The sequence below is a fragment of the Seriola dumerili genome, unplaced genomic scaffold, assembly GCF_002260705.1.
Source record: "Seriola dumerili isolate Sdu_G_001 unplaced genomic scaffold, Sdu_1.0 BDQW01000291.1, whole genome shotgun sequence".
NCBI classification, from domain to species: domain Eukaryota; kingdom Metazoa; phylum Chordata; class Actinopteri; order Carangiformes; family Carangidae; genus Seriola; species Seriola dumerili.
In genome coordinates, this window is record NW_019174546.1 from 6,939,508 (window position 1) to 6,945,507 (window position 6,000).

The window sequence follows — 6,000 nt, forward strand, 5'->3', positions numbered from 1 at the left end:
TCTTCAAAAGAATTACACACAGTGAAAATATTGCCTTGCATGCCACTTGATCTCCTTCTTTCTTACATGTGTGAATTTACACACACACTCACACACACTCGAACCAACAGAGAGAGAGAGAGAGGCTGGAACAGACTGAGCCAAAGCATGAGATGAAAGCTGCATTCAAGGTGTAATGGTGTTTTTAAAGAATTAATTATGATGGCCACAGAGGGTAGGAAGAAATGAATGTCCACGATAAGATAAAACACAGCATGGACATCAAAGTGGTCTGGTGGGAATATAGAATAAGCATTTAACACAAAGTTTGCCTGGTGAGGAAATGCTGCAGCTGCCTGTAGATAGTCATGACTAGAGAGGAATGGGCAAAACATTAATTATGCTTTTCCTAAAAATAGTTTTTTACTGGTAGCGCTGTTTATGCACATGCAGTGGCTGCTTGTAGAGTTTTACTTTCAAAATATTACAGTTGAATAGGATATTTCTATTAGAAATGAAGGGCGACTGACCACCATGTTAGTAATTGGTTAACCTTATGTGCCAGCTCATTTACTTTCTCATTACAGCACATTTTGATAATGATGTTGAGGGAAATAAAAACTAGATCTTCATGCTGAAGTTCAAACAACCGTTGAGAAAACAATCGCACCACAAGCTTCATTTAGTAGCTACTCTGGAGCTTTTGATCATATAGCATGATCTTCATCAGCAGATAGCATTCAGCCAAAGTACGTGTAAAAAAAAAAAAAAAAAAAAAAATGGAAATTTGAACATCTACAATTTCCTAGCAACTGTGCAAAGTGCAGCTGCTAAATGGACCATGTGGTGAGCTTGTTTTTTTTTCCAGCTGTATCGTTTTGGATGCAGAACAGTCCCTCGCACCTCCCCACCCTGAGATCCTTGACAATTATATAGAAAAAATGAACTAGAAAACTGATCCCCCAGAGCAGCAAGGCCCAGGAAAATGAACTGGGTTAAAATCAGCTTGTCGTCCAACCTAAATGACCACGTAGACTGCTTTTCTCTAACCTCTGATTTGACCCATAGTAGCGTAGCAGCAGCAGGTGAACCGGCCCTTTGTCGTCATAATAATAAACTTATGGTTGTGGAACTGTCACGGTTTGGTTAGGTTTAGGCACAAAAGTCTATTTGTTTAGGATTAGGAAAAGATTATGGTTTGGGTTAAAATAAATACTTTAGATGACATTTGTCATCATGGTTACAATGAAAAAAAACAAACGTTAGGGTTGTGGAACGGTTGTGGATAAAAGAAATAATGTTGATTATCGGCTTTGCACGGGAAACGATCAGCAGTCTGTGTCAAAGAAGAGAAACTATCAGTTAACCTTGTTACTCAAGCAAATACCATCAAAGGAATAATTCCACATTTTTGGAAATGCACTTATTTGTTTTCTTGCCTGGAGTTAAATGACAGTTGCGGACAGTTAGCTTAGCATGAAGACTGAAAAACAGGAGGAAACAGCTAGCTGCCTCGGTCCAAATGTAACAACAACCACGACCAGCACATATAATGCTTGTTAATCAAATTATATCTTTGTTTAATCCATACAAAAGCCAAAGTGTAAAGTTGTTTTACAGGTTGTGTGGGACTGCGTCCTGGCTGGGTGCAGTGACTTCATTTTAAGTTTTTTTTTTTTTTTGGATCGAGTTAGTATTCATGAAGTTGTTCTAGCTATGCATTACTGTCTTGTATTTGTCATAAAGTAGAGTCCATGTAAAGTCTTGCCCGGAAGACATTCATTCATTTCTGCAACTCCTCAGTGTTTCGCCTTTTCACATCCATCCTTCTTTTGCATACAGCTGCAAGTACGAAGACATGTAGTAGAACAATCCATTCTGGTTGTAATGGTGTAGCCTGTCCTCTGGCAAAATGAAAGGCTCTTCTCACCCCTTTAGATAGGATAAATGCCATTAATGTGAAATCAGAAATGAAGCCAGCCTTGGTGACTTAATGTCTAATATTTCATCTTTAAACCAGTGCTGCACATGTTGCCATGTTTCATACAATTATTACAACCAGTCTGTTGAGTGCAGCTCTGGCAGAAGTTTTCCTCCCTGTATTTCATCCTCTCTTTTTCTCTGGCCCAGAGTCATTTTTATGGTAAACCAATGCATTTACTCCATAACACTCTCACTCATACTGCCGTGTTCTGAGCAAAAGAGCCATGGGCAGATATGCTGAAATAACCAGGGCTTTTTGAGGAATGTGCAGGCTGATCCACCCAATGTGGAATGGATTGGAAGCTACTAAGGACTATTCATTAAATGGTTCCCTGTTCATATGATGGAATTTTATAGAATGAGGACAAACAAACTTGTGATGTTACATTATCCAGCTTTATCTTTACTGTATTAAAACAAGGTTTTGTTGTAATATAGTTCTAGTTATCTTTATGTTGTTTTGTGTTATATTGTATTAGAAAGTGCCGTCATAAAAAAAAAAAAAAATCAGTTCCAAATCAAATAGTTGGCTCCTGAACTCCAGTCGTCACTACAGGGTTATCTATGAAGGCAATTTAGGGCCAGAACATTTGAAAGGAAAAAATAGTGTGAATGTAAAACAAAGCCCATAAATGAGAAAATTAAACTGTAAATGTAAACCAACGTCAAGACCACTGAACTGAGAGTGAAAGATTGGACCATGAAAGCAAAGACGGATCCATGAGTGAAAAAGCCTGGTCGATCAAAACAGTTGTTTTCCCATTCACATTTTTTCACTCATTTACTGTTTTATTTTCTCATTTACAGTTAAATTGTATCATTTATGGGTTTCATTTTACACTCACGGTTTGCTATTTTTTGCTTTCAAACATTCAGTTACTTTCATAGCAATCGAACATATCGAGCAGTACAAGTCTGTTCTGTACAATCCACCCTTACTGAAGTAAAACTAAAGTTAAACTTACAGGCTGCATGTCAATGAATGACTTGTGGGACTCCTCAGTGGTGGATCTGAAGACGTTTCCTCCTCTCTTGTAGATGGATGTGGGCGGCAGAGTCGGCAGGACCTCCAGAGCTCTCTCTCTCTCTCTCACCCTTAGCAACTAAACAATTTGAGCAAAATACACATATTGGATTAAAATTTAAATTGTATGCTAACAATTGATACTTGTAAAGCAGTCTTTCTGACTTTTCTGCTCTGGTGTTGATTGTGTAGCCTATTGTAATGAAATGAAGTGGTGTAACATCTATGCTAAACATAATGAGTTAATTCTGTTTAAAATTGAAAAAGTAACATATTTGATGCTGAGTAAGCCAGAGAGACATTTAAGTTTTTTATTTTTATTTTATCATGGTAAAGCGGCTGAGAATGAATACCCATGTGTCAGGTTTTTAAATTCACGAGGACTGAATTTGTTTGCCAACTTTACACAGGCTGTTTGAAGAACATACAATTATAGCTGCAACAGATTTAGGCCAAATTTCACAGCTAATGTAACATGGAGTTTTTCCATCTCATATTCTCATTAACGCTTCTGACCCAGCATGAGCAACGCATCTGTTTGTTCATAGTACCCAAAACACCCCAGAATTATGAACCAGCATAATCAACTCAACAATGTTACAGATTTTTCTGTAACATTGTTGAGCACTTTTGGAGTGTAGAATAATAATAAAAAAAATCAACATGAAACACAGTTGACTATAAAAATTTGCAAAAAAAATTGGCTCAGTGAGCTTTGAACGACAAAAGTACACAGCAAGCTTTTTCTTTGCACAGGTTTTGTGGCTCAAATCAGATTTATTGGATTTCCACTGCATCAAACAACCAACAGTGTTAACTGTTTTCTGCACATTTTGTAATTGTAAACAGTCACTAAATACCTATTCTCATTTGTCTGCAACATCTTTGAGAAAGTTCTTTTCCATGTTTTCTGCTTATATTTATTATACTGCCTTCAAATGAACTATTTTCTTTAATCCTTAACAATGTCCAGTGGGAATTTGAGTGAAATTTTAAAACAGAATAGCATGTCTTTCATTTAACGCTTGTTGCAAGTATTTTTTTTCTGACCTTCCTTCTCAATATGCATCAGTCTTTGACTTTCACAGCTTGTTCCATGAAAGTTTAATGTACTGAACATGACTTTTTTACATCACACCATCTTTTGGTCTCTGCCTAAGATTATTCTTAAAAACTCAGGTTACAGCTGCTAAACGAAAAAAAAAAAAAAAAAAGAAGACTGAATTTACAGCTGCTCAGAACCACTGCGAATACATTTTATGGCTTATTACTATTCAGACTGAGAGCAGTGTTGTGTTTTGACAGTATCAGTATCTCATATATGGCAAAGTGTGCTTTTGATTCTCTTATTAAATTGTTTCAGATTAAATAATTCACACACTGCAAAAAAGAAATCAATGACCTGCTTTCAATTGTCTGCCAAGTACTATCGATTTATGAAGTGAGGCTTTTAATTCAGCATTATGGAATGAAATGCAAGCAAGAGTCCCGTATCACAGAAACCTGAGAATTGTGTCTTGTCTGAAAGGCTTTATGTTGCATTTTGCCTTTAAACTGGTAAAAGCCCAACATATTATCAACAACAAAGAAGACAAAACAGTCAGAGATAACCAAATGATAACAGTAACAGAAAACAACGGAGCATCAATAGTAGTTGACCTGCATATCATCAACACCTTGCATGTACTGTTCGAGCAGTCATCACTGCCTGACAGTTCAGGTTCACAGAGCCAATGAGGCTCTGACTGTGAAGCTGTGGGACACTGATGACGACTGGCAGGCAGGTAGAATTAACTTTATTATGAGACATGTTGAATAAAAACACTGTATTTATCTTGTTTTGTAGAACGGCCGATCACTGAGAAGCAATTAATGTTACATCACTGACTTCTCTGTACTGAAGCACAGAGAGGGCTGATTTCGTTATCATGCAGCGACTCTACCTGAAACTGCCAGTAACATCAAGCCTCACACCAAATGACATCATTTGGTGGTATAGCTCGTGTGCACTGGTAGGAGGCTATGAGGCTTGTTGTTACTGGCAGTTTCAGGTGGAGTCGCTGCATAATAACGAAATCGACCTAAATTACAACAAGAGACCAATAGTTGATGTTTATGCCTCTGATTAATTGTAAATACACTCTTTGATGTAACATTAATTAGACATTTGTTACACTTAAATGAAAGAAATCATACTTAAAAGTGTTTTCTGTATTGACAAGAAATGATCTCATCTCTACTCTCATCTCTGCTCTCATTTAAATCTTGTAAAACTACAACACACCACCCCTGTTGTTAACCATAGATATCCCATACACATGGTCTTTGGCAGAACTAGATCCAGGTACTATGCAAACTGTAGGTGGAATTAATTGTCTACGGATCTAAATTCCGCTTGGAGATTCTAAAGCTTTAATATCAGATTTTTTTTTTTTAATAACTGTTGTTATTGTTTTTATTAATTGACTCGTCTCTTTGATTATAAGTGTCTGACTTAAAATTTTTGTTTCTTGTATGCTTGTTTTTCTGAGGTCTTTCTCAAAAAAGGTGAATAGAAGGTAAACAATAAATTTCCCCCCCAAAAAAACCTGTGCTATTAAACCAAGGAGAGATTAAATGTGTTTTTTCGCTCAGAGATTTGATATGAAAACAATCAAAACAACATCTATTTGTACCTGGTGTTAAGTTTGATTGGCTGATTGTGTTATCTGTGCAGCTGTGAGATATGTATGGCTGAAATTCATGAAACCATTCATATGGAATAATTCTCATAAATCAATATACCTTAGTATTTCAGTTGCATTAAAAAGCCCTGTAACATTGCTGGAATTGGATTTAGTACTTTAATGCAATGACATGATGAAATGTTGAATTTAATGAGACACTAATAATTATCATATTCGCATTAGAGATTTATTCCCTCACATTACAAGTTTCCAAACAGTAGCCTGAGTACTTAAACATCTTACCCTTAATTCTGCATCCCATGTGAATTTTAATCTATATGTAAATTA